The following is a 15,561-nucleotide window of genomic DNA, read 5'->3' as shown; positions in this document are numbered from 1 at the left end:
AGCCATTCAAGGATATAAACTCTACAGAAAGAATAGAAGCAACAGAAAAGGAGGGGGAGTAGCGTTATACGTCAAAGACAAATACACCTCTATGGAAATCCAAGACAGCGAACAAAGTGGTCCGGTAGAGACCATTTGGGTAAAAATACATGGAGAAACAAATAAAACCGACATGGTAGTAGGTGTCTACTACAGACCCCCAGCCAAGAAGAGGTGGTAGACGAGGCCTTTCTCAAACAAATCTCTGAAATCTCAAGGAGGCAAGAAGTAGTAGTGATGGGGGACTTCAACTACCCGGATATCTGCTGGGAGACAAACTCTGCGAAGCACAAAGCCTCCAACAAATTCCTGATGGGCCTTGCTGATAATTTCCTCTTTCAAAAAGTAGAAGAAGGAACAAGGGAATCAGCAATCCTGGACCTGATCTTAACTAACACAGACGAATTGGTCATGGGAATTAAAGCGGTCAGTACCTTGGGGGAAAGTGACCACGTAATGCTGGAATTCGGGATTCTGGGGAAAGCCAAAGAAGAATATAGTCAAACATGGACCTTGGATTTCAGGAAAGCCGATTTTAGCAAGCTCAGGGAAATGATAGGTAGGATCCCGTGGCTAGATAGACTAAAGAAAAAAGGAGCCCAAGAAGCGTGGGAGTTCATGAAGAACGTATTACAAAAAGCGCAATTGCAAACAATTCCAAAGAGGAAGAAAAATGGAAGACATCGGAAAAAGCCAATGTGGCTACACGGAAGACTGGTGGAGGAGGTAAAAGTAAAAAAGAGCATGTATAAAGAATGGAAGGAAGGACGCATCACCAAGGAAGAGTACCGATGAGCGGCTCAGGCTTGCAGGAATAGCGTAAGGAAAGCTAAAACCCAGAATGAGCTGAGGCTGGCGAGGGAAGCGAGGAACAACAAAAAGGGGTTTTTCAGATATGTTCGAAGCAAGAGAAAGACCAAGGAAACGGTGGGACTGCTGTTCAATGAAGTTGGCAAAATGTTGACAGATAACGAGGAAAAAGCAGAACTGCTCAACACCTATTTTGCCTCCGTTTTCTCCCAAAAAGGGAACAGTGTGCAACCTTGCATCCGTAGCAATATCAGTAAGGGGTCGGGATTGCAGTTCGAGATTGATAAGGAGATAGTCAGGAAATACCTAGTTAACCTAAATGAGTTCAAATCTCCAGGGCTTGATGAACTGCATCCCAGAGTATTGAAGGAACTTGCGGATGTACTCTCGGAACCTCTTGCCATCATCTTTGAGAAATCCTGGAGAACGGGAGAGGTGCCGGAGGATTAGAGACGAGCAAACGTTGTCCCGCTCTTTAAAAAGGGTAAAAAAGAAGATCCGGGGAATTACAGGCCAGTCAGTCTGACTTCAATACCGGGAAAGATATTAGAACGGATAATAAAAGAGTCCATTGGCAACTATCTAGATGACAATGCTGTGATTAGAAGGAGCCAGCATGGGTTTGTCAAGAAAAAATCCTGTCAAACTAATCTCATCTCTTTTTTTGATCGGGTCACTAGCTTAGTAGATGGTGGAAATGCTGTAGATGTCATCTATCTAGATTTCAGCAAGGCGTTTGACAAAGTCCCCCACGACCTTTTGATTAGCAAACTCGTCAAATGCGGACTACATGGAAATACTGTCAGGTGGATTCACAACTGGTTGGAAAACCGTACTCAAAGAGTGGTCGTCGGTGGCTCTGCTTCGGACTGGAAGGAGGTCTCGAGTGGAGTGCCACAGGGTTCTGTCCTGGGGCCGATACTCTTCAACATTTTTATCAATGACTTAGATGATGGGGTGGAGGGAACCTTATGAAGTTTGCAGATGATACGAAACTGGGAGGGATAGCTAACACAATGGAAGACAGGAATAAAATCCAAAGGGACCTGGATAGACTAGAAAATTGGGCTGAAATTAATAAAATGACATTCAATAAAGACAAATGCAGGATTCTGCATTTAGGCCACAAAAACAAAATGCACGGGTACAGGATGGGAAATACCCGGCTTAGCAGTAGTGCGTGTGAGAAGGACCTTGGAATTGTAGCGGATCGTAAGTTGAACATGACCCAGCAGTGTGATGCTGCGGCAAAAAAGGCAAACGTGGTTTTGGGCTGCATAAACAGCTATAGTTTCCAGGTCGAGGGAAGTAATAGTCCCACTATATTCTGCATTGGTCAGGCCTCATCTGGAATACTGCATTCAGTTCTGGGCGCCTCATTTAAGGAAAGATATAGACAAGTTAGAGCGTGTTCAGAAGAGGGTGATGAGGATGATAGCCGGTATGGAGAACAAGTCTTATGAGGAAAGGTTGAAGGAACTTGGCATGTTCAATCTGGTGAAGAGAAGGCTGAGGGGTGACATGACTGCACTCTTTAAGTACCTGAAGGGCTGTCACATAGAGGAGGGTACAGATTTGTTCTCTGCTGCCCCAGAGGGTAGGACTAGGTCTAATGGTTTTAAGTTGCAGGAGCTTAAGTTGCAGGAGAGTAGATTCAGATTGGACATTAGAAGGAACTTCTTGACAGTAAGGGCAGTTCGGCAATGGAACCGACTGCCTAGGGAGGTGGTGGGATCCCCTTCGCTGGATGTCTTCAAGCAGAGGCTGGACAGCTATCTGCGGGAGATGCTCTAGCTGTGGATTTCCTGCTGTGAGCAGGGGGTTGGACTCGATGGCCTACAAGGCCCCTTCCAACTCTATGATTCTATGATTCTTAAAAATACAAGTTACATACATACTATAGGAAGTTTACATGTTCCAAAAATCTTTTACAGCTAAAATCTAGCCATCCTGAACATTTAAACATATCAGGCTTTTACATTTCAAAATAAGAACTGGGGGGGAGGAAACATTTGCCAGGTACTAAAATCAAACCTTAGGCATTAAATGTAACAAATCTTACATTTTTCTAAGTAGTACACAGCCTAACATTTGCCAAATGAACAGAAAAAGTGCCTGAAATGAAGGTAGATACAAAGTGGGGCATGGTGAAGGTTCTCCAGCCCTCCCCCCCACCCCATATATGATCAAGGCAGACCTATATGTAATGAGAGGTCAACTCACACCTAGAGTTTGGCCCTTGAGAGATCCATTCATATAATCCTGGAAGCACTCTGAAATGTAAATCAGCATAGGAGCAGCTTTGCAATTCCACTGCTGAAACGTGGGAGTGACAATATGTAAACCAAAGCCTATAACAGGCTTTAAACAGTTGGAAGGCAGAAACAATTGCTGATCTATTGCCAATCACCCAGCAATCTGTCTGTAGATCCCATCTGCCTTCTGCCCACCCTTGCCTTATATGCCATTTCCTTGAATAATAAATATGGGGTGCGCCAAGCACATGTTCAGAGATGGCATCTTCATGATTATTTCACATGTTCTATGGATGATCTCTAGCACTGGAGAAAGATCTCTAGGCCGAACTGGGAAGAGCTGTGGCCTATCAAAGGTTCCAATTGTTTTGCCATGCACCCAAGACTATTTATTTCACAGCATGTGGACATTTTATTACACCACTGCAGAAGCTCTCAAGAGTTGCTCAGCTATAGTATGGCAAAATCAGTGAATGAATGCATGCTACATATTTAATTTGGGCATTGGGCCCCTGCTTAAGCAGTGATATGAAAGCATCACTGAATTCGTGGACTCGGACTACATTTCTGCAGATGATGATGATATTTCTATCCCACCCTTCATCCCAGAAGGAGATCAGGTTGGAAAACAAGGGACAAAACACTAAAAACATTTTAAAGCATCTCAAAAACAAGGCTATGAGGATCTCGTGTATTCACTGTTGTTTACTGCCATTACTGAAAGTTACACTACTATTACTACATCTGTTATTATTAATGTTATTAATAGTGTTTCATCACTATTACACATTGATGGAAAGCAGATAGCCTGGGCCTTTGTCACTCTGCATGTTCTGTGTAGCAGTGTGCTAGGAATTGCCCAGAACATGCAACATCACAAAGACCAGGTTTCTTTTTTACACTAATTGCTCATTCCCACCTCTCCCATTTTTAAAAATAATATTCACCTAATTTGAGATCACTTTAAGGAGTTGCAAATAATGTATACATAGTTTTTTTTAGTTTTAGAATAGTTTTTAAAAGAGTTATTTATAGACAGACAGACAGACAGATAGATAGATGATAGATAGATAGATAGATAGATAGATAGATAGATAGATAGATAGATAGATAGATAGATAGATAGATAGATAGATAGATAGCCCTTTCAGATTGAGCTTCTACAGCAGAATGTCACTGATAGCTGGGGGACTCTCATTCATCTATTTAGCCCATTGCTGACTCCATGGGCTGACTCCTCACATCAATGGAAGGACAGCTGAGAAGGGCTGCTGGCAGGGGGAATGGAACTCCTCTAGTTGAACAGGGAAATTGAAATGCCAGGTTGTAATCAGCAGTGTAGTGGCAAATTCAGAAGTGCAGGGTTCCTTCATGATAGTTTCAGCCACACCCCCTCCCTTCACCACCCCTTTTTTTGCTGCTGGGTTGAGAATTAGATCCTTGTTAATTCTTTTCCCACAAAAACACACATCCCTAGGAGTCATTCAGCATGAAAGGGAGGGGTGTTAGCTACTAAGAAGAGTCTTCTCGGTGGCTGGCACACTTCCTTTCACTCTGATTGGCTCCAATCAGCAGGAAAGGACAAGGACGCAAGTTAGAAGCTACTTCCCAGTGGCTAACTTTCATGATGACTGGCTCATAGAATGGTGGAGACATAGGGACCATGTTGGGAACCTGTTCCCAAAAACGTAAGGTGTCTAATCCACCCACCCCCAGTCTCTGGATGACTACACCTCTGGTTGTAATCTAAGAACCACAACTGGTCAAATTAATCTGCTCTGGAGAGCTGGATGCAGATGGTATGTGTGGGGACTGCAGTGGGAAAAAGAGAATGAGGAATCTCTAACATCCACTGGTACAATGCTTCAGATCATCCATAAAACCTCTAAAGGGGCTTGCTAGAATGCTCTAGGTCAGCTATGCATCCCAGGCAACTGCAATCAGCATCAGTCTGAAGGGGGCTTAAGATTGTACATGTGAAGTTGATTGTGTATTGTCCAAACAGCATGGGTAATGCATATATCCTCATTCAGGAAACTAGCTGGCACATTCTAGTGAGCCGCTTCATGCCTTTGTTATCCATGAGCACTGAATGGATGAACAGGGCTATGTTCTCTGTGCAAAAGAGCTGATCTCAACCAGAGCTTGGAAATGTTACTTTTTTGAACTACAACTCCCATCAGCCCAATCCAGTGGGCATGCTGAGCAGAGTAGAAGGAGCTGTCACAGCTGGTCCCGAGGATATACAAGTGAGCCAGCTCTCAGAGTGAGCAAACAAGGAGTCCTAACAGGAGTTTGGCAGTAAAGGTGCAGGGAGGAAGAGACAAAAGGCAAAGAGAAGAGTGACCTGGAATAACCCCAGGAAATCATGTGCTCTGACTGTGTGCTCTGCCCATGTGCTTAGCTGGGTAAGTGCACAGTTATAAGATGGGGAATACTTGGCTCAGCAATACGACATGTGAGAAGGATCTTGGAATTGTTGTTGATCACAAGCTCAATATGGACCAACAGTGTGATGTGGCTGCAAAAAAGGCAAATGCTACATTAGGCTGCATTAACAGAAGTATAGTTTCCAGATTGCATGTAGTATTAGTTCCCTTCTATTCAGCACTGGTTAGGCCTCATCTTGAGTACTGCATCAAGTTCTGGACACCACACTTTAAGAAGGATGCAGATAAACTGGAACAGGTTCAAAGCAGGGCAACAAGGATGATCAGGGGACTGGAACCAAAGCCCTATTAGGAGAGACTGAAAGAACTGGGCATGTTTAGTTTTAGGAAGAGAAGGCTGAGGGGAGATATGATACCACTCTTCAAGTACTTGAAAAGTTTTCACACAGAGGGGGAGCAGGATCTCTTCTCAATTGTCCCAGAGTTCAGGACATGGAATAATGGGCTCATGTTACAGGAAGCCAGATAAAACTTGCTGTTAGAGGAGTATGACAGTGGAACCAGTTACCTAGGGAGGTGGTGGGCTCTCCAACACTGGAGGCCTTCAAGAGGCAGCTGGACAGCCACATGTCGGGTATGCTTTAATTTGGATTCCTGCATGGAGCAGGGGGTTGGACTCGATGGCCTTATAGGCCCCTTCCAACTCTACTATTCTGTGATTCTGTGCCTTATACCAAGTCAGACCAGTAGCCCATCAAGCTGCATGTGTTTACACTGTCATAGTTCTTCAGGGTTTCTGACAAGGTTTTTGCTACTTGGTGCCAGGGATTGAACCATGGATCTTCTGCATTCAAAGCATGCCCTCCCATTACTGAGCTACTGCCTTTTCCTGTTGGCCTGGCAGGTCCAATTGTGCTATCCCCTTGATGTATGGGTTTAGTCTTCTGTGCAGGGCTAGAAATACATTGGAAAGCAGGAGGGGAGGTGTTGCATTGAGCATGCCTATTTTCTATGAAGCGAATTAAAAGAGGGCCAACCAAGTGAAAGCTCAGAGAAGATTTAGTGTGGAAACGAAAACTGTGCCTTGGGAAGCAGAAGAAATACTGCGATAGTTTAAGTGCAGTGGAGCTTTTAGCACCTTGGACAGCTCCTTGAAAGTTCAGATTAAACGCTGGAATAGATTCACTGCCCCACTGACATCAAAGCTCCCCACCACCTCACCTTTCCATTCCCAGTAAGCAATGGCAACCCACCTGCCAGGAAACTAGCATAGTGGCTCCAGTCCACCCAGCAAGCTGCTTCTGATTCAACCACATACAAGAAATATAGCTTTGCACAACTGAAGTGGATTAAAGCACTCTGTTGCCCAAGAGCAACAAATGCACTTTAAAAAACCCAGACTTTTTTTGTGGTTAGGAAAGTGATACGGAAATGCACTGAAAAGTATGGGACGAATAAATTATTAATGCTCATTGCCATGTAACTACTCTGTAAACAAATCATTACAAATGCTCGATAAGACCAAATATAGTCTAACCACACAATGGAAGCTTTGTGCAAACAAATCAGGATGAACACTGGATAAACATCTGGAGAAGCCCTACTTCAAGAGCTGAAGCAATCCACATTTTCAAAGCACTGAATAAATTCTTGTCAATCTTTGTATTACCGTGATGAAGTGGATATAATAAACAGCTAAAGACAGGTAGCAAAATGGGTAGCATCTAATGCTAATTGGTGAATCCATGGCAGAGCTGATTTAGAACCCACAGTTCCTAGATTCCTTATCATAAACACCTAACTGTGCCTCCTGTTTCAGCAAATTTGTAGGCTGGTTGCTCCAGGCAAAGTGAAAGATAATAGGACACATATTTCAAGAAAATGGGGAGGTACAGGTATTGCAGAACTGACTTAGTATTCCCTTGAGGCACATGAACTGTGCATGTACATAAGCACAGTTCTAACGGATCCACACTGGGAATTCAGAGCTGGCCACAGATGGTATATTCTATTGAGAGAAATGCTGCCAGCACTCAAATCTTACATACTGCCTTGTATCTTCCCCCTCAGACACTGTCTTTCCTGTATTAAAATGCTGACTCCCTCCCCAGAGTCCAAGTAGGCTCCTTGTAGTTGTAGCTCATACGGTACACAGAAATATCACATACAATACACACTCCTCATTCTTCAAGTGGTGAAAAGTTGCAAGATCAAAATTAAAAAATGCAAAGCTGCTGTGTTAAACCATAAGGAAACAAAACCCTCTAAAATCCACATTTGGGTAATGCTGATTTTAGAATCAATCAAAATGTCACAGAATACTGAGCAAGATTTTGAGTCCTCCAGAATTCTTCATCAGGCCGGATAGAGAGCAAAATGGGGTGGAGGGGATGTGGGAAACACACACACACACACACAGAGTGTGTACAAAAATTAGGCTGGATGTTGTAGCTATGAGGCCTGCATTTAAACTCAGTTTCAAGATGGAGATGGTAGATTGAATTAGTCTGTGCTAGATGCTGTAAGTATCAGTTTACACCTAGGATTCCCGGATAAGAAAGCAATGGCAAAATACGATTTTTGAAAACATGGAGCCTGGCTGTTACCCATATCTGTCTCATGAAGGATCATGTTTACTTTGATGTCTTTGCAATAATGTTTTGGTTTGTAAATGCAGCAGTTGGGAGGGTATTGTGGGGGAGCAGAAGTAAATATATAGGCACTGCTAGTTTTAATGCAACATAAGTCTTGACCGGCCAAATCCAAATTCCAGATACTTGAAATGGAACACATTACCCCTCATCAATGGCACGGCCATACCAAATCTTCTAAAGTGGAAACAACTTTGCACAACATAAACAATATAGTGCATTACAAACACCTTCTGGGATTATGTTTTAAATTTATTTGTTAAATTGGCATCTCACCTTTCCATCAACTGATGCTCAAGGCACAGAGATAATTACAAATGTGTGTGTGTGTGTGTGTGTGTGTGTAAAACTTAAATAAAATCAACAAAAACAACCACCTAAAACCAAATACAGCATATTTACAAATCACTTTATGGGCCAAAGGCCTATCTAAATAAGAATGTCTTCGCTTGCTGGTGTTCAGTCTTTGCAGATGGGCCTCTCTTGGAATGGATCCTGGGTGCAGCCACCGAGAAGGCCCTCACTTGAATAAACGTAGGGTGTCATTTCACCCAGATAGCAATATTTTGTAATAATGAGAAAAGGACATACTATCTATTTAGAGCTTCAACTGAATTTTCCTTTGTTGTTTTTATATTTCCTATTTAAAAAGTAAAAAAAGTCAGAGCAGAACCACTGAAAGGAACGGACATGACTAATTTACAACCCTTCATTATTATAGAATTTTACAAGAGTTACATTCAACAGACATATAGAGTCCAGATCTGCCTCATCCTATCTACACATACTGGATAAACATTCATACCCATAGATTGTTCTAAAAATGAAAGCATTAACCTGGTATGGTCTATATCTGTAAAATGTTTCATGTTGTGTCCAAATTATCATTTGCTATCCCAAACTTAACAACTAATTATTTCCCCTCAAAAGAAACTATTGAAGGTGTAAATAGCCAGGGGAAAAATGACTGCATAGACTTGCCCTTACTCGTGGAATGCCACAATGATGCATGTTGTGTTCACACATTTTATGATTGCTGAAAATTAGTTCAGAAAAGAGATCAAACCAAGAAAGTTTTAACATGATGCTTCCCACTTCTGTCCAGTTGTTTATCTTAACCAGGGACAGGCCCTGCTACTTCTTCCTGGTAATTCACGACCCCAACTTTTTGCCTTTGGGGGATGCTTTGTTGTTAGTGTGAGAGCTCGATTTGTCATTCTTCAAGGTTCATTTCCTCCTGAGCATCTCTAGCAGTTTGGTTTGTCAAGGGTGTGTGTGTCAGAGTGGATACTTCTAATCTCTAACAGAGCAACAGCCAGACTTCAGGAGGCCCTCAGCACAGGGCTGCCAATTGGGCCGCCACTCCCCAACACACACACACTTCAAAGTGACTGCACAGTTTTTCTTCTACTGCCCTTCAGCAGCAGCACAAGTACCACATTCCTTGCCAGGCCCTAAGGCAGTGTCTTAGTGATGAGTGGGCAGCAGCATTGCTTTTGAATGGGAGCCAAGTCTGACCTCATCTGCAGTGCCCAGCTGCTGTTTTAATTTTGTAGATCTCCAGGCTTGGACATTGCATTTGGAGTAAATTAAAATGGCGAGTGGCCACCCTGCCTGGGAGCCAATCTTGGTTCCCTTTCAAAAGTGGCACTGCTGATTGTCCATCACTAAATGGCCATTTGGGCGTTTGATGAGGAGTGTGGTAAGTGGCAGCACAGCTGGGCCAAACCAGTGAGGGGCTCTTCTGAGCCACCAGGTCCCTCCATCAGGGTCTGACCTGGTAGCTTTTATATGTCGCTTTTCAAGGTCTAGGGATGGAGGAGAAATTTGATTTTCTTTACATTTAAATGAGAAACTACAGAACTCACATTTCTTGAAACAATACATGAGTCAAACAGAGCTATCCTTTGAAATTCACACTTCTCTGAATTTTGTGATGAGTTCTCCAACCAACCCAATATTTATTTGTTTGTTTATTTTATTGAACCAACTTTATATGCCGCTTGATCATAAAAATATTCTAAGCGGTTTACAAAGAACCTTAAAATTAGCCACAGACCTGAACTTACAAGATCTGAACAGGGTGGTTCATGACAGATGCTCTTGGAGGTCGCTGATTCATAGGGTTGCCATAAGTTGTAATCAACTTGAAGGCACATAACAACAACAACAAAAACAAGTAATTAAAAACACTTTTAAAAACAACAGTAGAGCAAAAAGAGATTAAAACACATCAGCATCTATGTGTTTGGATAGGCTTGCCTAAATAAAAAATTTTTAAGCAGGTGCCAAAAAAGAGTACAGCAAAGGCACCTGCTAGATGTCAACAGGCACTGTTTTAACACTAATTTAACACTAAAATAATGACAAATTTATGAGTGTTTTTTTTTAAAAAATTGCAAATTGCTGCAGAAATGTGAATTGGAAAAAAGGAGAAATGTAGAGAATCTAAACTGACATATTGGTACATACTTTGTGTTCACCCATAAGTTCCTGAAGAACATACGAAAAGTAATGCTGCACTGAATATCCCCACACACTTTTGTGGCATCATTCATCTGCCATGAAAGTGCTTAGGAGGGATATTGACCACTTTCAGGGGAGGCTTACCTTTAAATAACAAGGTGCCTGAGGATTTTTTCCTTTTCTCTTTTCACTGCAGGGTGTGGGGAGCTTTGCTGCTACTTCAGGAAGTAGCTTGGCTGTCCTCAGCAGGTCAACAATGTTCGCTTTTTAATTTTGAACAGAATGCCCCATGGGACCAATGTTACATCATGACATTCAGGGGCGGGAAGTTATTATGAGGAAAAGATGGCTGCCCCTATTTGCATACCAGCAAATTTAGGTTTGCACAATTAAATTGGATTGCACAATCAGGCACTCTTGTGCAACAAGCCCACTTTTTAAATGGGCTTTTTGTGGTAAGGAAAGTGATGGGGAAATGTGCTGGAAAGTGTGGGATAACAATTGACTGACGGGAAATGGTATAACCCCTGCGAAAATGAATGTTTAGTAAACAGCGGAAGTTGTGTAACCTTCATGCAAGCTTTGTGCAATCAGGATGAATGCTCAATTAACTGGTCATCTGAAGACGCCCTGAGTCAGAGAAGAAGAAAGGCCCAGATAAGTTCTGAGCTCTGCAAGTTAACAGCATCTTTGAGTGCTGGCTGTTTCTCCCTAAAGATCTGGTGTGGGAGCAGCAGAGTGTGTCTCTGCCAGGGGTGCAGCTACATAATTTTAGACTAATGGTCCAGGGTCTAAACTCCATTTTGAGTTCCATCTGGGACATAAATGAATAAAATAACAACAACAATATTTGGAGATCACTAATCAAGGACACAAACACAGTTTCAATACTGTGCCCATACAAAAAACAAAAATGACAGGGATCCATGAAATGAATAGTATTGAGGTGTGCCTCAGGCTAATGGAGAGGAACTTGTTCAACCAAGTTTCACCAAAATGGGAAGGATGTATACCTAATGGAACTATGTTAATATGTTAATTGCGGTGGAACTGCAAGCTGTAAGGACTACAGACCAGTCAGTCTAACATCAATCTCTGGAAAAACTCTGGAGCAGATTATAAAGCAGTCGATCTGTAAGCACCTTGAAAACAATGCAGTGATTACTAGGAGCCAACATGGATTTATGAAGAACAAATCCTGCCAAACTAATCTCATTGTGCTTCCTCATGGCAATGCCTTCCAAAGACAAAACCAAAAGTGGAATCAAGGAGAGGATGAAGAAAACTCCAAGTGTCTTGCTGGATGCAGTGACACTGCAGTGATTATTAGGAGCCAACATGGATTTTTGAAGAACAAATCCTGCCAAACTAATCTTATCTCATTTTTTGACCTGGTAACCTCCCTTGTAGACTGTGGGAATGCTGTGGACATAATATATCTCGACTTCAGCAAAGCTTTTGACAAAGTGCCCCATGATATTCTGATTAGCAAGCTAGCTAAATGTGGGCTGGATGGAACAACTATCTGGCGGATCCACAGTTGGCTCAGAATCATACTCAAAGAGTGCTTATCCATGGTTCCTTCTCAAACTGGGCAGAAGTAATGAGTGGGGTGCCACAGGGCTCGGTCCTGGGCCCAGTGCTCTTCAACATTTTTATTAATGACTTGGATGAGGAGGTACTGAGCATGCTTATGAAATTTGCAGATGATACAAAATTGGGGGGCATAGCTAATACCGTGGAAGACAGAAACAAAATTCAAAGGGACCTTGATAGACTGGAGCATTGTGCTGAAAACAACAGAATGAAATTCAACAGGGTTAAATGCAAGGTTCTACACTTAGGAAAAAGAAACCAAATGCACAGTTATAAGATGGGCGATACTTGGCTCAGCAGTACAACATGTAAAAAGGATCTTGGAATTGTCATTGATCACAAGCTGAATATGAGTCAACAGTGCGATGTGGCTGCAAAAGGCAAATGCTATATTAGGCTGCATTAACAGAAGGGTAGTTTCCAAATTGCGTGAAATATTAGTTCTCCTCTATTCAGCACTGGTTAGGCCTCATCTTGAGTACTGCGTCCAGTTCTGGTCTCCACACTTCAAGAAGGATGAAGACAAACTGGAACAGGTTCAGAAGAGGGCAACAAAGATTATCAGGGGACTGGAAACAAAGACCTATGAGGAGAGACTGAAAGAACTGGGCATGGTTAGCCCGAAGAAGTCTGAGGGGAGATATGATAGCACTCTTCAAGTATATGAAAGGTTGTCACACAGAGGAGGGCCGGGATCTCTTCTCGATCATCCCAGAGTGCAGGACACGGAATAATGGGCTCAAGTTGCAGGAAGCCAGATTTTGACTGAACATCAGGAAAAACCTCCTAACTATCAGAGCCATACGACGATGGAACCAATTACCTAGAGAGGTAGTGGGCTCTCCGACACTGGAGGCATTCAAGAGGCAGCTGGACAGCCATCCGTTGGGCATGCTTTGATTTGGATTCCTGCATTGAGCATGGGGTTGGACTTGATGGCCTTGTAGGCCCCTTCCAACTCTACTATTCTATGATTCTAAGACTTAAGACTGAGAACACATCTTTTATATCACCCTTCCCCAACCTCACGCCTTCCAGATGTTTTGTACAACAACTGTCATCAGCTCCAGCCAGCATTGCCACTGGTCAGGGATGACTGAGTTATAGTTCTAAATATCTGGAGAGCACTAGATTGAGCAACGCTGTCTTAAATCTATCTGTCAAGCCAGTAACATGGAGACTAGGAAAAGAAAGAATGCTGAAGGTATGGATTTGATGCTCCTATTTAATGTCTTTCTTACTGACATTAGAATATATCAACTGTGTCATATCTCCCCTACCTCCAGCAAACTTCACAGAGACATTTCACATTCTATGTGCCCTTCATTGGTAAAATGGTGGATATAATTTTAACAAATTACTAAATCTGTTTGGCAATATGTGGCATATTGAATGACAGTACCTAGGATGCTACATGTGCCATTGATTTGGTGCAAGTATGAAGAGCCTGTGGTTCTCCAGAAGTTGGACTACAGCTCCCATCATCCCTCACCATTGGGCATGTAGGCTGGGCCTGATGGGAGCTGCAGTTTAACAACATCTGGAGGTCAACAGCCACCCCATCCCTAAACTAATGCAACATGACAAACCTTATGTTCTCATTTATTGTTCAAGTGACATTACTACCTTAAAAAGAGATCTCATTCAGTCATACAGACCTCACTGCAAATACGTCTTTCATTAATAAGGTGGAGGATTTAACAAAAGAACAAAAATGACAAAGAACAAAAATGACATAGCAGCAATATAAGCAACAGTCACAGCATCTAAGCATAACTTATTAAATCCTTATCTGGCATCCTAAGCTTTGACAAGCAGAGCAAGCAAAATAGGTTTTTCCTCCCACAATTATTTTTCTCTTAATGAGATCCTCAGTGATGGATTGAAGTCAGATAATAAATTGTGATGACAGCCTCTGCTTTGATCAGGAGGCTGGCGGTTATCCATAGGGAACCTGCTTCTTTCACAGTTATAACTTCTTAAGAGCAGTTAGTTTCAATCAAACAGTGTAATGGAATAGAGGAAAGGAACTCATTACAAACTTGCTATTTAAACTTCTAGAGCAAGTGTGGCGTAGTGGTTAGAGTGTTGGACTGTGACCTGGGAGACCAGGGTTCGAATCCCCACACAGCCATGAAGCTCACTGGGTGTCCTTGGGCCAGTCACTTCCTCTCAGCCTCAGAGGAGGGCAATGGTAAAACACCTCTGAATACTGCTTACCATGAAAATCCTATTCATAGGGTTGCCATAAGTCAGAATCGACTTGAAGGCAGTCCATTTCCATTTAAACTTTTAGTGATGCATAAAGAGTGCTGTTTTTCTTCTGGCTTTATTGATAAAATTGACTATAATTAGATGATGCTCTTACAACTCTATACATGCATACTTAGAATTAAGTCCCACTGAGTTCAATAGGGCTTAATTCCAGGTAAGTAGGTATAACAACAACAACAATAATAGTGGTTGTTGGTTATTATTTAATTTTATATCCCACCCTTCCTCCCAGGAGCCCAGGGCAGCAAACAAAAACACTAAAAACACTCTAAAACATCTTTAAAACAAAAGACTTTAAAACATATTAAAACAAAACCTTTAAAAACATATTTTTAAAAAAGCTTTAAAAAATCTTAAAAACTAATTCCAACACAGACACTGTCTGGTATAAGGTCTCTACCTAAATATTAGTTCAGTATAAAGTGCCATTACAATTTTAAAAACAAGAACACAAAAGAACTTAAAAAAAAAAACATCCTAGGCAAATTCAAATCTTGCCTTTTTCCACCATTGGTCTGATTGCCCAGCCTGAGGATGGGGCAGACCCAAGAGTTATGGGGCACTGGTGTAAAGGGAGGCTAGTTGGTGAGCACTGGAGTGGACCCATCATGGTGTGTGGTGGGCAGGCAGAGGTGTCTAACCATGTGCTGGCATAGCTTATGCCAACTCTTGGGGAAAAGCCTATATGATATAAATTGAATGAATGAATGCCTTTGGTGTACATAGCATAGGGGAAACACATATATAGCCCATACTTTCCTGGTTAATTACTTTTACATCAAAATTGTCCAATCTCATTGAACTGATATCCTAGATTTCTTTGCACTGATGGCACACCACTAAAAATGGTGACCTTATGCCCATTCCAGGAAGTTCAGTTCCAGCAGGTAATTTTATCTCTTTGGGGTCTGCGTCAAAGAGGGGGTCCTGGATGTTTGCCTTGCTGGAAGATACGCTTGAAGGTCCACATCTAGAAGCCTTATCATAAAGGGGTCTTTGCAAACAGACAGTTTTGCTCAAAATGAAACTCCTTTGGAGAAAAAAACCACACATCTCCTTAATAGTTTGTGAATCTGAACC

The sequence above is a fragment of the Rhineura floridana genome, chromosome 9 (genome assembly GCF_030035675.1).
Source record: "Rhineura floridana isolate rRhiFlo1 chromosome 9, rRhiFlo1.hap2, whole genome shotgun sequence".
Taxonomy (NCBI): Eukaryota; Metazoa; Chordata; class Lepidosauria; order Squamata; family Rhineuridae; genus Rhineura; species Rhineura floridana.
This window is presented reverse-complemented; position numbering follows the sequence as displayed.